Source organism: Podarcis tiliguerta (assembly GCF_965153285.1).
Source record: "Podarcis tiliguerta genome assembly, chromosome: 7".
In the NCBI taxonomy this organism is placed as follows: domain Eukaryota; kingdom Metazoa; phylum Chordata; class Lepidosauria; order Squamata; family Lacertidae; genus Podarcis; species Podarcis tiliguerta.
In genome coordinates, this window is record NC_139540.1 from 29,679,141 (window position 1) to 29,700,431 (window position 21,291).

Genomic DNA, 21,291 nt, shown 5'->3' on the forward strand with positions numbered 1-21,291 from the left:
TATGTTCATCGGGAAAGATTTGTGTGAAAATGCTGACAAATTTTCATGAAGATTATGCAAATTGCTATAGAAATCTGGAGAACTGAATTGAAGATAGGAAAAATGGGAAAACAAAATTAGCCTTCTGCCCGCCCATACTCACTCCCAAGTCTTCAGACAAATGCTTTCTGCTCTCCCATCTCTTTCCTGAGTCCCTCTAACTTTCCTTATTTGCCTCTTTACTGTGGGCTGACTCTTCCCTTTTGTTCCCCATGATAGCCATTCCCAAATCTGCTTTGCCTGCACATCAGCAAGAGGTCTCCAAGGTGTAGCATACTCCACACACACACACCCCTCTTTTAAACTGTGTTCATAATAAAAAACAACTAATCTTCCAATATTTGCAGCAGACACCATATCAAAATGAGAGGTAACCAGGAAGCCAATTATCATTGTATATAAAGATACAGTACGCATACATGGATAGAAGTGTTCTTCTATAGAGAAGTGCTCTCTATATACAAAAGCCTTGGAAGGAGGGAGAACATTTGTCTATAGATACTAAACCCTATGGCTATAAAAATAAAAACCTAGAGAGAAATGTGTAACAGAGGGCAGGTTTGCCAAATTATATTATCAATGGAAATAGCAATTTGCAGAAAACTCATTCTGCATCAGGATTGAATTTGCTAAAATAGTTTTATCCAAAGAATATGCAGCCTTGGGATTATTTCAAGCTCGTTTAAAAGGGAAAAACCTCATTTAAAGAAAAAAATTTCCTCTCAGTCATTGTATTATACTAAAATTAGACATGCATTACTGGAGAATATCCTGCTTTATGGAGGGTTCACTTGATATATATATTATGATATATTGTGGTGCTGAATTATTGGTTCCCATAGTAATCATCATTACTTTGCCCTCAGGGTCACAGAGTGTCTCCCAGCCAAGGCAATTTGACATGTGACCCTCCATCCTTTCAGAGTATATCCATTACCACAGTTTCCTTCTATCCTTCAGCACCGCAGTCACATAATTACAACTGAACAGTTGCACGGCTACCGCCAAGGTTATATCAAAGAATTCCTCTCAGATAAGGGAAAGTATCTTAGGCACCGCAGAAGCAAGCTGAAAATGTCATTAAAAAGTTCAAAGGAAGCTTAACTTTTTATGCACAGAGGGCTAAGCTATGGCCTTTTAATCGGCCACCTGCTCCGTAAATACATTTGACAGTTAGGCACAGGGATTTAGCAGAACGCGGTACATGCATGGAGCTGTGGGCGGGCAGCAGAATAGCTGGCTGAAGGGATATTTTCGCAAAATCGATCTTTCAGCATGGCAGCACCTACATCCTGGAACTATCTGCCCATTGGCATTAGGCAGATGTCTTCCCTGTACTGTTTTCAGTGCCTGCTCACAACTTTTTTGTTTAGGTAAGCCTACTCATGCAAAATTCAAATGCATATGCATATATATATATATAATGCGTTTTATTTATATTTTGATTTGTGTTTAGTTTTCAGCTTACTCACTGATAATTTTAATGCATATTTTATGTGAACCACTTAGATGTAGGGGTGTGTGTGTGTGTATGGGAAATAAAATATTTTTTAAAATCAACCTCCGCAACATTGCTTTTTTGCTGAGGTTTAATTTTCTTGCTAAAGTTCATAGAGTTGAAAGGCTTTTCAAACCCACATGTTCAAGGAAACAGGTTGCATTCCTTCTGAAGCCCATTACCCATCAAATAATCATTTCCAGAGAGTTGTGGGAGAACGAGGGAAGAGGATGACCTGAAACTGTGCAGAAAAATATTGTACAAGTGGCCATCCAGTGGTTCAACATTCCTCTATCCAATTTCAGACTTATTGTTTATTTTATTTATTTATGGCATATATATCCCACCTTCCAAGGAGCTCAAGCTAGTGAACACTTCTCTCTGTCCTCATTTAATTCCCACAACAACCTTGTGAGGTAGGGAAGGATGAGGCAGTGATTTGCCTAAAGTCACCCAGTGAGAGGTTCATGGTTGAGTGGGGATTTGAACCCTGGTCTTCCAGGTCCTAGTCCAATGACAGCACTACACTATGCTGGCTCTCAGATTGAGTCCTCTCTCCACTGCAGCCTCATACAGCACAGCTCTTGTTGTTCAGAAATGTCCCCCATCCCTCTGAAAAGGCTTTTCAAGAGTCACAGAAGGGAGGAAGGGGAAAAAAAGGATCATTTGCTGTCTTCCACTAATGCAATTTTTGGACACCACTGTATACACGGATTTACTTATTTGAGATCATTCTTCCTCCCCTCACAAGGTGGTTCACAATAAACAAAAAACAAAATAATTGACAAAATTCACCACAACAATAAATAGCTTAGCAGGTTTCAAAACACCTTTTTAAGATATTTTGAAATACAAGAGAGGGAGTCATGTGGTGTTAATGGGGGAGAGAATTCCACAAGTGTGAAGCCACAGCTGAAAACACCCTGTCCCTGGTACGCCCAAATCATGATTATCCTTAGCGGTGGGCGACAAAGGAGGGCATTAGGATGAAAGTCTTTTCCCTTGCATGCGTGTGGAGGGAAAGAGTGGGAGAGCTCTATAGTGCAAGGAGAAATCTTTGCACTGATTGGACAGTTTTTACTGCTGTTTCCAGAGGATTGTTGTCCTTTTTGGACCAACAGAACTGCCAATGCTCTTAATTAATATACAGGTTCCTTCTTCAAAGTAACCTGCCCACATAAAGGGGTATGAAGCAATAATATTATTTAATTAATATTAGCCACATATCTAATGTGACATTCCTAGGATGGCTAAGTCCATGCTCCCTAGAGATCAATGAAACCAAATGAAGAACAAATTGAACTACAAAGTGATCAGATTCAGTTCCACGATAGTAGTCACTAGGGGACAGAGAGATCATGGTGTTATATATAACATCGCGCAAACAGAAAAGCCTTCCATATTAAATATTTTCATTATATGGCGTTTTAAAGTGTCCATGGGGATAATTCAGGACTGTGCCCCATCTACATGTTTTAAATGGTAAAATGCTAATAGAATCTAATTGAGATATACCATGTGTTAGTAATTCAGAAAATGAAGGCCCATAAAAATTAATGGTCAGGAAAGAATGGGTTGCCGTAAATCAAGAGCTGAATTATTAAAACAAGTGCAAATTCAATTCCACACATGTGGCGAATATTGCAAAATAACAAGACAAGAGTCATTGCACTATTTAAGCCAGTTACGATTTTATGATATCACCCCAGACTTCAAGTGTCATTGGTGGGCGCTAATATTTTCCCCACAGGACTGGGTTAATTGGTTCTTTTGTCTTTGGTTTTGTTTTGTTACCCAGTGTACTTACAATGGCCAATTAGCAGGAACATTGTTGGCCTCTGCAGATAGGACATATTGTTCAAAGATGTAATGCTCATGGGAAATAACTTGTAAAATGATGGCTATTGGTGGAATGTAGCTCTTTGTTCAGCAACAAAGATGGGCTACTTTCATTATCTAGATTAGGGGTAGACAGCACAACATCCTCCAGATGTTGTTGTTATTGTTTTGATTAATTTTTTTCTGCTTCTAGCATTACTTGTTTTTCAGTACATGTTGTTCAAGCCATATGGAGGCCACTTGACTTGAATCAGCTTATATGCAGTGAGCACTCATACCAGTGATGCAATAGAGATGGTTGCCACATGGATCTCCTCAATCATATAGAGACTTTCCCCGCCATGTTCCAACAATAGTATCTGGTGGCAGCTTCTGAACTGTCCATATGGTGTGGGGAATTCGTTTCATGTGCTGCTTTACATATCCATGGTGGACTAAGATGAGCCACGTGGTCCCTTCAAACTCTACAATTCTATGATTCTATGATGTTTATACATAAGATTAGCTCTCCCAGGTCCAAGTCTCATTCTCTGTTCACCACACTGCAGTACGTGAATTCTTATTGTACAATGGCAGGATTTGTTAAGGTTTCCTACCATTTTCACATTACACAAATGGCAAGATGTTGTGTATCTGTGATGTACCAAAAGGCAATAGGTACAATTATGCCTGACTGCAAGTATAATTGAATTTGGCTGACTTGGAGGAGAACTTGCTAACTTGTATTTGTACACCAATTTTGCACCAGTTGCGTAGGTTATGCCAGAGCCCATGAGTGCACATGCCCCCTACAGAGGCCCTCCCTAGTGCCCACAGGGGCCCCACTGACATTAGACTTGAAAGAGGTGTTCTGCTATAGCCAATAGAGTAGGTTGTGGTGTGTGTGTGTGTGTGCAGTTTCTTCAGTTTGCAAATGTGCCCCTGGGCTCAAAAGGCTTGGCAGTTCCACGTTACACGCTAGTTTCACAGCTCAGTTTAAAGTGTCATTACTGACCTTTAGATTACCTGGAACCAGGTTTGAATGATCTGGAATCAGTTTAATCTACATCCAGATAAACCTGGCCTCAGAGCTTTTTCTTTCAGCTGGAACTCACCAGAACTCAGTTCCATCTCCCCTCATGTAAGCCTCATTGCCATTATAAGAGAACAAGGGAGGTGTTCCTGGTGAGTTCTTTATCTAGAAAAATAGCACCCATTACAGCCATGCTGTGAGATCATCCATGGAAAAGTAGCTTCCATAGAAGACTTGTAATGCAGTCAGCATTGTCTGATAGTTAAGTACCACACATTCCACCCATAATCACACAGGAGAAAAGAAGTTCTCACAAGATCCCAGGGGCATGGGAGTAACCTCAGGGGTGACAGAAACCCGGTCCAAGATACAGAGAAGACCAGAATCATGACCATATTCGTATATATAAATTGTCCAGTAGCACCTTAGAGACCAACTAAGTTTGTTCTTGGTACGAGCTTTCGTGTGCATGCACACTTCTTCAGATACACTGAAACAGAAGTCACCAGACCCTTATATATAGTGTGTGTGGGGGGGGGGTATTACTCAGAAGGGTGGTGGGAATGGGTGATTGGCTGGTAGGTGTGGTAAACCTGTTGACGACTGTTAATGACTGCAATTGGTCTTACAGGAAAGAGCAAGGGATGAGATGGCCAAAAATAGCTTTATCATGTATAATGAGATAAGAATCCAATGTGTCTATTCAGACCGGGTCTCTCCATGGTTTTATTTCTAAGCACATCTACCTGAGACTCAAACCTTATACATGCATCAAATATGTGCCCATATTGTACCCATCTATAACAGCTGTATGGGTTACTAACACTTTCCAGGTGCAAATTAAAAAGCCAGTTGTTACCTATAAAGCCTGAAATGGCTTGCGTCCAGGATAGCCGATAGAGCAACTCCTTCCATATCATCTTGCTTATATCCTGGCATCTGATGGAGAGGAACATCGAGGCATTTCAACATTTGTTGCAGCTAGGCAAGTTCTTGCAAAGGTCTTTTCTTCTTGTGTAACTGCCCTCCATTAGCTATCCATTTGGTCCCTGCATTTTTAAGCTCACATCAGCTGCTTAAGACAGTTTTGTTTGTAGATTTTTTTTAAATTTAAAAAGCCTGTGTAGTTTTTGGCTGACTCTGTTGCCCTGTCACCTTGGTTTTCTTGTTATTGATTTATTATACTTGGATTAAAATGAAAACAAAACACATCCAAGCTGCTTTGAGCACCATCTGTTTAGTGGAGCTGTTCCTGAGAGTGTGAAAGACTGGATGTATGAAGGTTCCCCAGTCTTTCAAACATTTGTGTTCTGTCTGCAAATGCTGAGATTATCACCAGGGGTTCTGTTCTAGGTGCCCCCATTATCACAAGTTAGCCACTGGAGGCAGGGCATTTTCACTTGTGAGGCCCTAATTGTGGTGCACTCCAAAAGTACAACTGGCACCAAACAAAAGCCATATTATTTGCCCCTGCATTTCCTGGTTGAAGTTTTCCTGTATGAAACTTGGATGGATTTTTAAATATTATGGTTTATGTGAGGTAAAAGCTAAAGGACCTCTGGACGGTTAAATTCAGTCAAAGGTGATTATGGGGTTGCAGCGCTCATTTCGCTTTCAGGTCAAGGGAGCCGGCGTTTGTCCAAAGACAGCTTTCCGGTCATGTGGCCAGCATGACTAAACTGTTTCTGGCTCAACGGAACACAGTGACAGAAACCAGAGTGCATGGAAACACCATTTACCTTCTTGCTGCAACGGTACCTATTTATCTACTTGCACAGGCATGGTTTTGAACTGCTAGGCTGGCAGGAGCTGGAACAGAGCAACGGGAGCTCACTCCATCGCGGGGATTCAAACCACCAACCTTCTGATTGGCAATCCCAAGAGGCTCAGTGGTTTAGACCACAGCGGCACCCGTGTAAGCTGCCATGGACAATTACCTGGAAGGCAAAGTATAAATGTATAAAATAAAACAACACATACAAGTGGGATCTGCACCCAAATGTTGTGGGGTAGAGTGATGCTCTTCAGGATTCCAGCCACTCCATTGCCCATTCACACCACAGATTTCCACACACCTGCAACAATCAATCAGCATTCAATGGCCACTGAGCATGCAAAGTCCTCACTGGGCTATATAAGGGGGGGGGGAGCATTGGGTTTTTGTTTTTGTTGTTGTTTTGTATTTCTGCAAATCTTGGGTTTTACCCAAGCTTGCTGATATCTCCCTCCTGCACATGGGTGGTAGTGATCTGGCTGCATAAACAATACTTGCAGCCTGAAGAACAGAAACAGAGGGCTTGAAATGAAATAGTAAATATCCTCCCCAGTTCTGCTTAGCACTTACCGTTAAATGGAAAATTCTTCCTCAGATATTTGCCCCTTGTCAGTGCCCTACTTCTCCTTCTCTGCCTTTGACCGATTGCAATAATTGTAATTTGTGCAAAGAGAGCCTCAGCTAAATGGTTTGACCCAATGTCTGGCCCTTTCATTTTGCAAACAAAGACCCAGTTGGAAAACAGAATTGTTTGTTTTTTAAAATTAAGGATCATGAAATAGGTCATACTTTTTAACTCCAGACATGCTCAACGTGCTGAGCGTGGGACTAAAGATAAAGAGGAAACAGGGCAAAAGATTAAGTGGCATGATGTGGAAAGTCATGACATGATGTGTGAATATATTTGTTAGCTATTTAAGCATAGCTTAATGTAGAAATTGAAGGGCAAATGCTGTCATGAACATTAAAAAAACAAAAGACAACTGTGATTTCTAATCATCATCATTATCTTTTACCTGCCCTTCATCCTAAATTCCCAGGGCAAGTTACAACATTAAAAATACAACATCAAAATACTATATTAAAAACAGTTTAAAGCAACATACAATTTTTATTGTTGTCATATTAATTAGCTTCTATACAGTTGTCTCAATGAGATGCACAGGAGAAGCAGCAAAAAATAGTAATGTAAAGACAAAAAAGCAGATACATTTAAAATATTAAAACCTTACAAAATAGACAGTTGTGGCAAACACCCATTTATCCAGCTGAGAAAGCATGGGGGGGGGGGAATCTTCAATTGTTTCCAGAAAGTGTGGAAAGCGGGCACCTTTTGCATCTCAAATGGAATAATATTCCACAGAACAGGGGCAGCCTCACTAAAACTCAGCGCTGCTCTCAGTTACTGTGGAGGAGGCTTCTGAGATTATTGGAACCTTCAGGAGAAACTCTCCTTCAGACTGCAGTAATTTGCTGGGTATTTAGGGGATAAGAGATAGCTCAATCAGTGAATCATGAGACTCTTAATTACAGGAGTCTTGAGCCCCACATTGAGCGAAAGATTCCTGCATTGCAGGAGGTTGGACTACATGATCCTCATGGCCCCTTCAAACTCTTTGATTCTAAGGCAGCTTCTCAAGGAACTTGGTCCTGAGCCATATAGCAGTTTTATATGTTAGTAGCAATACCTTGAACTTGGCCAGGCACCAGCTTGGCAGCCAGGGTGAATCCTGAAAGCAGGGTGTTATATTCTGATGGCAGTGGCCCAGTGGGTAGTCCCACTCAGAGTGCATTGCAGATCTCTAACCTTGTATGATGTGCAGTGTGTCCCGGTGTGTGTGTGTGTGTGTGTTGTTGTTGTTTAGCCATTTAGTCGTGTCCGACTCTTTGTGACCCCATGGACCAGAGCATGCCAGGCACTCCTGTCTTCCACTGCCTCCTGCAGTTTGGTCAAACTCATGCTGGTAGCTTTGAGAACACTGTCCAACCATCTCATCCTCTGTCATCCCCTTCTCCTTGTGACCTCCATCTTTCCCAACATCAGGGTATTTTCCAGGGTGTCTTCTCTTTTCATGAGGTGGCCAAAGTATTGGAGCCTCAGCTTCACGATCTGTCCTTCCAGTGAGCACTCAGGGCTGATTTCCTTCAGAATGGATACGTTTGATCTTCTTGCAGTCCATGGGACTCTCAAGACTCTCCTCCAGCACCATAATTCAAAAGCATCAATTCTTTGGCGATCAGCCTTCTTTATGGTCCAGCTCTCACTTCCATACACCATATATATATATATATATATATATATATATATATATATATATATTCTCTTGCACTTACTGAGTAATTCCTCATGTTCTCGGTGTTTAATTTAAGTAGTACCACATTGAAAAAATGAAAACCCAGAGGCCAATGAAAAAAATGTAATGAATTTAAATATAATGTGAATGGAAATGGTTTTTCATAAACTAAAAGCATCTGTATATATTTGTTCCTTGCACATCCCAGCCTTACTTCAGCCAATATCAGGCTGGTGTATATGAGGCTTTTCTGTTTTCCTCTTGCCTGACAAATGTTGACTGGCTCAAGGTCATCCAGTGGTCATCATGGCTGACCACCGTGGGCCATATTTTCTGCTCCAAGATCAACCCCTGATGGCTAGAATGTTAATAGTTCCATTTCAAACATTCTCCTTTGATCATCCACATTCCACAAATTTCATTCTGGGTCCATTCTAAATAGAAGCCTCTTTGTTAACAATAACAGCAGCTGTTACCTAATTGTAGAAATGAAACTGAAATTAACAAAGCTTAAATGAATCAACATGTTCACTGACAAGTGTACAGCTCAAATGCTCCCTCTCAGTAGTAGCTCCACAGTCCAGCAAGTAATGCTTCAAAATAAGTTGTGGAGAAAGAAACACACACAACTTTAAAAGACACTGTGAAAACAAGTTATCTATAGACAGGTCAATAACCTGAGATAAGGGGAAGCATTTGTGCAGTTGCCCCCATCCAGAGATGGGTGGGCTGTGGAAAAGTTCTCCTTCTGTGAACAGCCACATGCAGAAGAAACATTTGCAAACAGAGTTTGCAAAACTCACTTTATTTACTTTCCCTTGGGTGGGGATGAAATAACTCACTTTGGCCACTACGGCATGGATTAATGCTACAGTAGAAGCCAACAGAAACATGACTGAAAACATAAAAAGAACAGCTGCAGATAGCTGCAGAGGTCACGTTCATGTGCAGTTATTGCAAAATTCTCCACCATCCCAACTCAGCCTATACTAAGCAGGGATGCTTTGAGAGTGAAATGAACCCTGAGTTCCTTGTAGGAAAGGTGAGTTAAACATGCAATACATGTAATTCTCAAAGTGAGCACAGCAATCCTGTGCCTTATTTTATATCTCAATTGTTTTTATACTGATTTATTGAAGGTGCCCAGAAAACATTATATTATGGGATGGCATACGACAGTTTGTTCCTAGGAGACAAGGGCTGAAGCTCAGTGGTAGAGAATCTGCTTTGCAAACAGATGATCTCAGGTTCAATCCATTTCTTTATTTTATCCATTGCATTTCTACACTGTTTTTCTGCCAGGGCACTGAAGGTGACTTACACTTTTAAAGTATTAGACAAATGATGTGAGTTGTAAAATGGAGGGGGAGGCGGCGACGAATCACAGCATCCACAGATAGGACTGGCTTTACCTGAGAAGTGTAAAAACTACCTACGCCCAAATTAAGGGTTGCATTCCATTAACTCCTCCTCAGAGTAGACCCATCTTAAGGCCACTGATTTGAACGGATTTGTTCTTAGTGGGGTAGCACCCATACCCTCAGGGTGGGAAAGTTTTTATATAGGGACGTCCTAGTCCATAATAATAATTTCACTGTTTATACCCCACTCATCCAGCTGGGTTGCCCCAGCCACTCTGGGCAGCTTCCAATATATATAAAAACATAATAAAACACTAAACATTTTAAAACTTCCCTATCTATACAGGGCTCCCTTCAGATGGCTCAGGGGAGGGGGGGGGGTCAGATAGTTCCATATTTTCTAACATTTCTCCAATGAAAATAGGGACATCCTACCATCCTACCATAACATTTCTCTGAAGAAAATAGGGACGTCCTATGGGAAATCAGGACATCCCAGGATCAAATCAGAACCAGGGACGGCTTCTGTAAATCCAGGACTCTTGGTTTTACCCTGATCAGATGCACTTGCCTGATGCTGATCAAGCCCTTACTTTTCTAAAAGAGTTTTGTCTGCAACAAAATTTCCCACATGTAATAGCAAATATGTAGTGGCATCTCAGTATTGGAATGTAGTTACATTTGAGAGAGGCAGTGTGCCAGGTTCGCTGAAATATCATGGAGTTGCTCTAGTCACATCATGACCTATTTCCCATACTTGGCTGCCACTGACACACATTCATATTAGGCATTTGGATTTTAAACTGAGATAACATGTTCCGTGATGAGTGGAGATAGCTGTAAACAGTCTCTTTGCATTGTATGTCGGTTGTATATTTGGTGCTCTGCCATAGCAAGAGCTTCGCCGTTTTGCTCTTTTCGAAAACCGTTGCCTGAGCTATTTCTCAGGGTCAGAGTTAATTTTCTTTCTCTGCCCTCAATAAACCCTATCAGCTGCAGGTAGTGGTGATGGATAGCATCTGATGCTTTTCTGATGCAGTATATCCTACAAGACAGAGCTGAAACCTAGCCAACAGATGTGCTGGATAAAAGACAAGGTTTATTTATTGTAGATTCCACATACATTTTTTTTATAGATTATAAGCCCCTGGCTACAATTCAAGCAAATAGGTGTGCTTAAATGTGTTGAGAGCAATGGGTGTAAGCACATCGAACTCTGTAAAATATGGCTGGCATTTTGACTATTCAGACATGGTAACATAGGAAGCTGCCTATGTGGTCCATCTAGTTCAGTATTGTTGACACTGGCTAGCCGTAATTTTAGGGGGTGCAGAGGCCCAGTGGGGGTGGGGAGGAAAACCCCCACCATGAAAGCAGAAGTCGTTGCTCAGGGCGTCTGTTGTTGGGGTATGTTAGATGAACATCTAACATCTCTTTGTCCGTAACTTTTCTGGATAGACCTGAGTGATTATTGCTGTTCATGAGCTTTTGCTCTGCATCCAGTCAGGGCACTCCCATTGTCAGTCTGGGAAGCAGTGTGCACACAACATCAGCCACAATCCATATCTATCTTGTCATTTCTTACGAAATACTTGATTTTGATGAGTCCCCACCCAAAAAAACAACAACTATCTTTGATCCAAATTGAGAAAAAGAATGGCCTAGCTGCTTTCTTTGTTTATTTATTGAATTAATAGTCTGCCCTTCCTTCTGAAGGGGCCCAGGTTGTTTTAAGCTGGTAATGTGTATATAGCCTGTGTGTGTGTGTGTGTGTGTGAGAGAGAGAGAGAGAGAGGGGGGGGGGAAAGAAATTTCATTTTTGTCATGGGTAGGATGTCAGATATGGAGCTGAAAAACTAAATTTTCAATGTCAGCTCATCAGCAGACTGCTGAGTTGTTAGGCAAATATTTATATTTTTTAAAAAATCCTCAGATTTTTATTTTAAATATGAGGAGAATGACCTAGCTATGCTGACATGGGTATAGGGTGATTGTAAAGCACACTGCTACATCAAAATGCATTTAAATTAATGATCGATGTTGTTTTTCATAGAGAAAAGCTTTTCTTCCCCAATAATATACAACAGCTGTGTAGGAACCTTGCAGGGAATATCAGCTGAAAGCAGACGACACATTAGCTATTCAAGGCGAAGGGAGACTGGGGGAAATTAAAGTTTAAAAGAGCAGAAAAGACAAAGGGTATGAGACAAACATTTCATTCATTCATTTTAAAAATATTTACAACCTACCCATCATCAGTTCAGATACTGGGGAGGAGTACAAAACATATAATAAAAAAGACCAAGCATATCATAAAATAAATAGCATTACATATTAAAACCCACCATCAAACAAAGCAGCTGGAAACAACAGAGGAGGCTGAATATCCATCAAGTTACAAAACTTGATGCTCCAGGGCAAAGCAATAAATCTTAATTTGACACTGCATGGGTGATAACGCTGCTGCCAATTGTTCCTCTATGGAAGGATGTTTCACTGTTGGGACACTGCCATGGAGAAGCCTCTGCCCCACATCACCACAAAGTGAGATCAGAAGAGCCTCCTGTGAAGATCTCAAGATGCAGGCTGGTTTGGGGAGAGCTACTCTTTCAGGTATTTTGGGTCTCAATCCATCAAAAGCCAGCTGTTTGGACTGGGCTCAGAAAGGAACTCTTTTAGAAATTGGTGTGAAAAAGGTGCTGCCGTGTTCCAGTTCTGTTTGTGGGCTTCCCATGGGCATCGGGTGAGAAGCAAGTCTTGGACTCTAGAGGGGCCTTGGTTTGATGTAGCAGGAGGGCTCTTCCTGTGTTCTTATGTTTATCTGACTGTATAGGAAAAAATCTGGCAGCCACATTCTGCAATAATTGAAGTTTCTGGGGTGTCTTCAAGGGCAGCCCCATGTACCATGCATTACTGTAATCCAGTTGGGAAGTTACTTGAGCATGGGTCTCTGTGGCCTGACTATGCCTGTTCAGAAGTGGCCATTATTCAGAGAATGAAGTTTATACAGATGAAAAGGGTGGGGAATAGAAGGGAAGTCAAATGAGCCAATCTAGACTAGGAATTCTATAAATGTAATGATTTAGCAATCCATTTTGTTACCTCTATTTCTTCCAAACAGAAAAGTCATTGTGACAGATTCTTCCAGATTAATTATTGAAACCATAAAGCCTATATCGCATTGTGATTAACTTGGGAAGAAGGTAATTAGGTTCGTATATTAACTTCCTTCTGATGTATTAACTTCCTTCAGGTAACTTTTTTTTCTGTCAGAAAAAAATTCATCTTGGTAAAACATGATGTATTTGTCTACCTATACTTCTACTTGAGAAACCAATAGTAACAGTGTGCACTTCATCCAGCTATTAAACCCTTTGCTTTCATATTAAACTAGTAAGATGGTTGCTAGAGGAGTCCCTCAACACATGTTCCATATCAGAAAGTCCAGTACAAAATGGATTGGAAAAATATGTGAAATGTTTAGAGAGGCAATACTTACAATTGCTATCACTCAAATATATTCCAATCCATTGAGGTGTATGAGTTGAGTTGCATGTAGGTGTATGAGTTGAGTTGCATGGTGAGCCAGTGTGGTGTAGTGGTTAAGAGCGGTAGTCTCGTAATCTGGGGAACCGGGTTCGCGTCTCCGCTCCTCCACATGCAGCTGCTGGGTGACCTTGGGCCAGTCACACTTCTTTGAAGTCTCTCAGCCCCACTCACCCCACAGAGTGTTTGTTGTGGGGGAGGAAGGGAAAGGAGAATGTTAGCCGCTTTGAGACTCCTTAAAGGGAGTGAAAGGCGGGATATCAAATCCAAACTCCTCCTCTTCTTCTTCTTCTTCTTCTTCTTCTTCTTCTTCTTCTTCTTCTTCCATTAAGTCCTGCTTTTTCAAAGGCCATCTAACCCACTGAGGATTGGTCTTTCCCCTTTTTCTTTTTAGTGAACTACTTTAAATTCCCTTCATCTCAGAAAATGATGTCTAATAAGCAGTTTAGAAGACCCTGCCAATATCAGGGGTGGGGATCTTGTTCAGCCTGAGGACCTCATTCCCAAGTGGGCAGCCTTGCAAGGGCCACATGCCAGTGGACGTGACTTTTATCTTTGTACAGCCCAACCACATGACAGCAAACAGTTTCTGTATGTTCCTCTCCCTATACAGGCAAGCAAGACACATTCCAGCCAAGAACTGGAGGATGGTGTGCAGCAGGACACTTGAGGGGTGTGGCTGCGGAGAAGTGTTTTGACAGAGTCCCAAGGGCCAGATAGAGAGGATTGAAGGGCTATATTTGGCCTGAGGTTCCCCACGCATGTTCTATAATTCTGTGCCAATTTAAAGTGCTAAATGGTTTGGTACCAAGGTATCTGAGAGGATGCATTCTCTTCTTATGTACCACCTGGACCTTAAGGCCCTCTTCAGAGGCCCTGTTTTGAATGTGCCATTCAAATGAAGTGAGATGGGCGTAGGGGCGGAGGAAGGGGGTGAGGTGGTTATGGTTCACCCCGGGTGTCACCACTGAGGGGGGTGACAAAATGCCAAGTGGCACTCATCGCGGGGCCTGCAGTGTACCCGAGCCATGTGGCTTGGGTGTGCGCAGGCTCAGCCCTGCCCAAACGGTCCACCTGCTGCCTCTCCCCCCCCCCCACTACGAATGGGGTCTTTGGGAAAGTGGAATTCCAGTGGTGGAATATTCTTCTCAGAGATGCTCATCTATTCATTCTGGCCTTTTAAGTAGACTTTCTCTGTTGCCCAAAAAACTCCTCTTGTATAACTGTAGTTTATCAACACATGAAATAAAGTGGTCTTAACGCCACGAGCTGAGGCCTGCTTTTGAATGTTTGCACCCGGTGATGGTGACTAGGCACAGGATAGGGATTCTGCTGGTATTACAACAAGTCCACTAGCTATGTCCAGTCATTTGGTCTGCACATTGTGCTCACCTGAATTGTGAATTGAATGTGTCAGTCCAAGCTTTCCTAGACTCTGACTCTAACAATGGTATTCAGCTACCACATCCTGTCAGTGCAAACATTTCTGCTTGTGCAATGGGACTTTTCTCCTCTCCTTTCTGGCCCACACCTCCCCAAATCCCACACATGGCCCATACCTCCCCCAATCTGCTCTGGAGAGTAGGGGAAATCAGATTTAGGGGGTATGTTCCTTGCACAGAGGGAACAAGACATTGAGCACCACACCCTAAATGTTTTAATTTTGTTTTGTTTTGCACACTGCTCAGTTTTATTTGAGACACACAGTTGCATTACGTTTTTATCTCATCTTATCTCACTTTTGAAGAGATTTTATTGCATGTTGTTATATTGTCATCACTTTCTTGCAAAGCAGCTAGAGATTTTTATGATTTCTAGTGGTGTAATTCTTCAAATAAACACATAAATATTCTCAAATTCATTTGTTGCCTAGTGAAGGGATAAGCACAGCCACATTCAAGCTCTCTCTTGCCCTTTGGATAACTCTCTGAAACCAGTCTCTGCTGGAGCTATTCCTTAAGGTTGTCTATTGAAAGATGATAAGAAATTCTGTCTGTAAACATCTGCCAATGTGTGCCTTGCTAAGAACCAGTGTGGCAGAGGTCTCTCTACCTGCTTTCCCCTTCAAGATGGGTTGATTCTCCACATTTATTTCACAATACTCCCAATTAAAAAGGTTCCTGATTTTCATTTATTGCCCAGAAGCTTTAGGAGCGACTTCAGAGTGTTGAGATTAATTTTTTAAACTCCAATAAGGAAGATCTAAGATACATTTTAATGCTACAACACACCTTTAGACTGCCTGAGATTCAAATCTGACTCTCAGAATCAATGTACTACTACTGTTTTGATAGACTGTTACCTCTTAATTGAGGGAACAATGAGAAAAATGTAACAGCCAGGGATTGTAAATACATGCATGTGACTGAATTTCATCTCAGGAGGAAGTAGAATAGTAGGGTGTTGTCATGGAGCCAGTCTCCCATACAAAGAACTGTTATGAATTAAACAACTAGCATAGAGCAGGAACCACAGCAAAGAAAACAAAAGAAGTACCCAGTTACTGCTTATTTTCCTCATCTCTGACTTTCTCTTTGCTGATTAGTCACAAGCAAGCCTGCAAGCCTCATTATCATCTCATCCACTTGCCAGAGCAAGGAAGGTCCCTCAGCCGGTAATGTCTTATAGGGTAGGGTAGGGTTTCTTTCCCCTTTCACCAGCATCATTGTAACTTACCTAGACTGCAGTAGGATGGAGGGATGATGAGGTTGGAGCTGTGCATCCACAGCAGTGGAGCCAATCCAGTGCATCCACACAGCCCCAGTGTCATTGCTGCCCTGCACCACCACCATATGGGAAAGCTGCAGTGATGCTACTGATGGAAGTCGGGCTCCATGTCTCTGTTCCACCATATCAGCCATCTCTTTCCACAATTACCCTGGCACTCCAGCAGACTCAGAGTGGGGAAAAAAGTCCTGGAGCTACACTCCTTTGCATTCCACGACACCACTGAAAACAAGGAAGCCATCCACAGTAGAGAGCCACACCAGAAAATCGCATTGTACACAGAAACTCATGCTGAGTTAATGTACAGAGAGGATGTTTTCTGACTTTTTATATTCCTATTTGAATATGTGCATACAAAATATGCAAGCAGCAACACTGAAGTGCAATATGAATGTATTTCGGTTCTGCTCGTCCTTAAATGCACACCAAAGGGTGATAAAACTTACATATGTGTACAGTTTTAGGAGGAACATAACCAAAACCACACACACAAAGACACATTTTGTATATTCCAATCAGAATACAAACACAAGAAATCTTGTAAAAGCCTGCCTTTAAGTACCTTGGACAGATGCCATTTAGATGTTAAAGTCCAATAACACCAGTATCATAATTGCCACCCTCTGAAAGCCTTCGAGCATTGTTGTTCATGGAGCTAGCACTGAAGAAATAAGTAAAAACAAAGGTTCTTCATTCACAAATCATCTATTGTATTCTGTTGTTTTATATTAGCTCAGCCTTCTGATATGTATGATCAATTATTCCATCAGTCACCTTTATTTGTTTATTCCTTTTTCATTTCTTTATTTGCTATAAGCAATACTGTGATCTATGTATTCAGTGTTGATATTTGCAGATATGCCATAAAATTCAATAGAAATTATTCAAAAAGCATGCAAAAATAATCTCTCTCTCTCTTGTGGGTGGTACTAAACAGGGACTAAAGAATCACACTGATACGTAGCTTTTGAGTACAGTATAGAATAGATCTGCCAGGCTACTAAATGTAATATTTTTTTATTACTACTTATTATTAGAATTAATTCTATTCTTGGTCCCATAAAGCACAAAGAACTTTCTTTCAGATTCCCAGAGACTCTTTAAATCAATGCATCTTACTTTCTGCTTGTATGGATTATAACACTGATTATGTAAATTGGCTTTCATTTCTTGATTGCACAAGCTCTGTGGGAAGCATTAACTTGCTGCGGTATATAATGTGCACTATCTTATTGCTAAATACTGCTGTTGCAGGCGGTTTTGTCAGTTCTATCATGTTCCAAAAAGAACATCAGCTCAGCTTTGTGCTTTTGGCAAAACCTTGGCTGAAAGCAAAACTACTAATGCCAGCTCAGTCTTACATTCCAGCCAAAGTATACAAACAATTCACTGGAAAGATTATTTTCCTGTGCAAGCCTGTACACAACCCTTCCCCTTTGCAGGGAGGTGGGACTGATTCAGATGGTCTGCCCCCACCACTTAATGGATCCAAATGGTTTCCAGAGAGTGGTAGGGGATGTTTCATCCCATGTTGAAAATTTTAAATTTATTGTTGTACATTGTTTTAAATGTTTGCTTTCTTTCTGGGATTGTACCCCCAAATGTGTTTTATAAGCTGGTCTCCGACCGTAATAAATTTATCTATCTATCTATCTATCTATCTATCTATCTATCTATCTATCTATCTGTCTGTCTATCTATCATCTATATCTATCTATCATCTATATCTATCTATCTATCTATCTATCTATCTATCTATCATCTATCTATCAATCATCATCTATCTATTTATCCCATGTTGATGGCCTTTCAGCTGATTCCCTGGTGGCCTACTGGAATGTGGAGTTAACCAGGACTCTTGACTGTTTGGCTCTGAAGCACCCTCTCTGATTGCATGGAGCCCGGACAGCCCCGTGGTTTTCCATGGATGTGAGGACAATGAAACAATCACTGAGACGGCTAGAGCGCCGGTGGCGGATAACTCATTCTGAATCTGACCAGACACGGGTTATAGCTCAATGTCGAGCCTACCAAGTGGCGATAGCGACAGTGAAGAGGACCTTCTTCACCACCTCTATTGCACCTGCAGAAAACAGCAGGAGGAGACTCTTTCAGGTGGTTTGCAATTTAGCAGAACCACCTGCTCCATCAGGGCCCTGTACAGGCCACACGATCTCCTGCAATGATTTTGCAAAGTTTTTTTGCAGATAAAGTCGCTCAGATTCGGGAAGAGGTAGACTCCACCGTGGGGGCAGGGCCGGGGCAGGAGAGTGCTAGAGTCCTGTCTAGTCAAGTTGCGTGGGATCAATTCCAATCTGTTACTTGTGAGGATGTGAACAGGCTGCTTGGATGAGTGAAACCAGCCACCTGTCTCCTTGATCCTTGCCCATCCTGGCTTATAAAAGCTAGCCGGGAAGGGTTGGGCGATGGGCTTCGTGGGGTGGTGAATGCTTCTCTCTGTGAGGGAGCCTTCCCAGACCTGCTGAAAGAGGCCGCTATCAAACCACTTCTTAAAAAAACATCATTAGACGCAGCCAATATGGCCAATTATCACCCAGTCTCAATTCTACTGTTCTTGGGCAAGGTGATTGAGCGGGTGGTTGCTGAACAACTCCAGGCACGCCTGGAAGAAGCAGACCATTTGGATTCCTTCCGGTTGGGATTCAGGCCTCATCATGGGACTGAAACTGCTTTGATTGCACTGGTTGATGATCTCTGGTGGGCTAGGGACAAAGGTGAGAGCTGTTTCCTACTTTTGCTGGATCTCTCAGCGGCTTTTGATACCATCGACCATAACATCCTTCTGGACCGTCTAGAGGGGCTGGGAGCTGGGGGCACTGTTATTCAGTGGTTCCACTCCTTCCTCCTGGGCTGTGTTCGAAAGTGGTGGTGGGACCCCTGGGATCTCACTTGTGGGGTGCCTCAGGGTTCCGTCCTCTCCCCCATGCTTTTCAACATCTACATGCAGCTGCTGGGAAAGATCATCAGGGGCTTTGGGCTGGGTGTTCATCAATATGCAGATGATACCCAGCTCTACTTCTCTTTCAAATCAGAACCAGTGAAGGCAGTGAAGGTCCTGTGTGAGTGTCTGGAGGTGGTTGGAGGATGGATGGTGGCTAACAGATTGCGGTTGAATCCTGACAAGACAGAATTACTGTTTTGGGGGGACAGGAGGCAGGCAGGTGTGGAAGACTCCCTGGTCCTGAATGGAGTAACTGTGCCACTGAAGGACCAGGTGCACAGCCTGGGAATCATTCTGGACTCGCAGATGTCCATGGAGGCGCAGGTCAATTCTGTGTCCAGGGCAGCCGTTTACCAGGCTGAGACCCTATCTGCCCGCGGAGTGTCTCGCCAGAGTGGTGCATGCTCTGGTTATCTCTTGCTTGGACTACTACAATGTGCTCTATGTGGGGCTACCTTTGAAGGTGATCCAGAAACTACAACTAATCTAGAATGTGGCAGCTAGACTGGTGACTGGGAGTGGCCACCGAGACCACATAACACCAGTCTTGAAAGACCTACATTGGCTCCCAGTACGTTTCCAAGCACAATTCAAAGTGTTGGTGCTGACCTTTAAAGCCCTAAACGGCCTCAGTCCAGTATAGCTGAAGGAGCGTCTCCACCTCCACTGTTCTACCCGGACACTGAGGTCCAGCTCTGATGGCCTTCTGGATGTTCCCTCACTACGAGAAGCCAAGTTACAGGGAACCAGGCAGAGGGCCTTCTTGGTAGTGGCACCTGCCCTGTGGAATACCCTCCCACCAGATGTCAAAGAGAACAACAACTACCAGACTTTTAGAAGACATCTGTTTAGGGAAGCTTTTAATGTTTGATAGACTACTGTATTTTAATATTTTGTTGGAAGCTGCTCAGAGTGGCTGGGGAAACCCAGCCAGAAGGGTGGGGTATAAATAAATTATTATTATTATTATTATTATTATTATTATTATTATTATAAATTTCATTTCAGTGTGCCGTGGAGAAGTACCCAGTGTCTGATATCAAACAGATGCATTCATTAATCATTTTCTCTCTTTCTCCTCCTCTATATTATTTAAGCCCCTTCTTCATATGTCAGCTTTACATCCCAGTCCCAAGCAGATGTTCTTGCAAGAAGTAAAGCTCCAATCCTAAATGGGCTTGCTGGTGGGTAAACCCCACTGTATTGGGTAGGACTAACAATTTAGGAAGAATGCACAGGATTCCACTGCCCATCTCATTCCTGTAAACATGACTGCCTTCCACAGAAGCAACCTAGGGATGCAGCATTAGGCACCCTCCAACAAACCATGCAGCTTGTCTTGTAGCCACAAAAATGAATGCCAAGTTTCCATTTGTCTGTTTTATTCATAAGTGGGCATGGAATCCTGCCATGAAATAGCATGCTACTCTGCACAAGAGCTGTCTGCATAGTCAGATTTGCCAGGCACTCATCCAGGTACCTTAGGCTAGGCAGGAAGGCAGCAGTCTGGTAGGCAAATCAGCCAGGTAGTCAGGCAGACATCAGGCAGCTTAAATTCCAAGCATGCACAGAGAAGATTAAACTTGTGGATATCAATACATTATTTCTGGAAAAAAATTCTCCCAGTATTTTGGAAATGTGAATTTTATAAATAAAAAGACAAAGGACCCCTGGATGGTCAAGTCTAGTCAAAGGTGACTATGGGGTTGCAGTGCTCATCTTGCTTTCAGGCCGAGGGAGCCAGCGTTTGTCCACAGACAGCTTGCCGGGTCATGTGGCCCGCATGACTGAACCGCTTCTGGCACAATCTGTGACGGAAACCAGAGTGCACAAAAACACCATTTACCTTCCTACCGCAGTGGTACCTATTTATCTACTTGCACTGGCATGTTTCAAACTGCTAGGCTGGCAGGAGCTGGGACAGAGCAACGGGAGGTCACTCCGTCGCGGGGATTCGAACCACCGACCTTCTGATCTGCAAGCCCAAGAGGCTCAGTGGTTTAGACTACAGCTCTACCTGCATCCCCAGTGAATTTTATATGATACAGTGGTACATGATTGTTCTTTTGGTGCCATTTGATTCCCTGCCACTAAAGGTTTCTGGGCTGTTATGTGAGTGTTCCTGCTGGGACTGGAAGCCTGGATAGCTCAGCTGGTTAGAGCATGGTGCTGATAACACCAAGGTTGCAGGTTTGATCCCCGTATGGGATAGCTGCATTGTAAGGGGTTGAACTAGACG

At 42.5% G+C, this 21,291-nt stretch overlaps 2 long non-coding RNA genes across 2 annotated transcripts in view; one reads left to right on the plus strand and one right to left on the minus strand.

Moving 5' to 3' along the window:
* The window catches only part of LOC310682543, a 118,999-nt gene that overhangs the window by 57,867 nt on the left and 39,841 nt on the right, over positions 1–21,291 (plus strand). The window lies entirely within an intron of this gene.
* LOC310682550 overlaps positions 1–21,291 on the minus strand; it is a 28,913-nt gene that overhangs the window by 1,907 nt on the left and 5,715 nt on the right. The window lies entirely within an intron of this gene.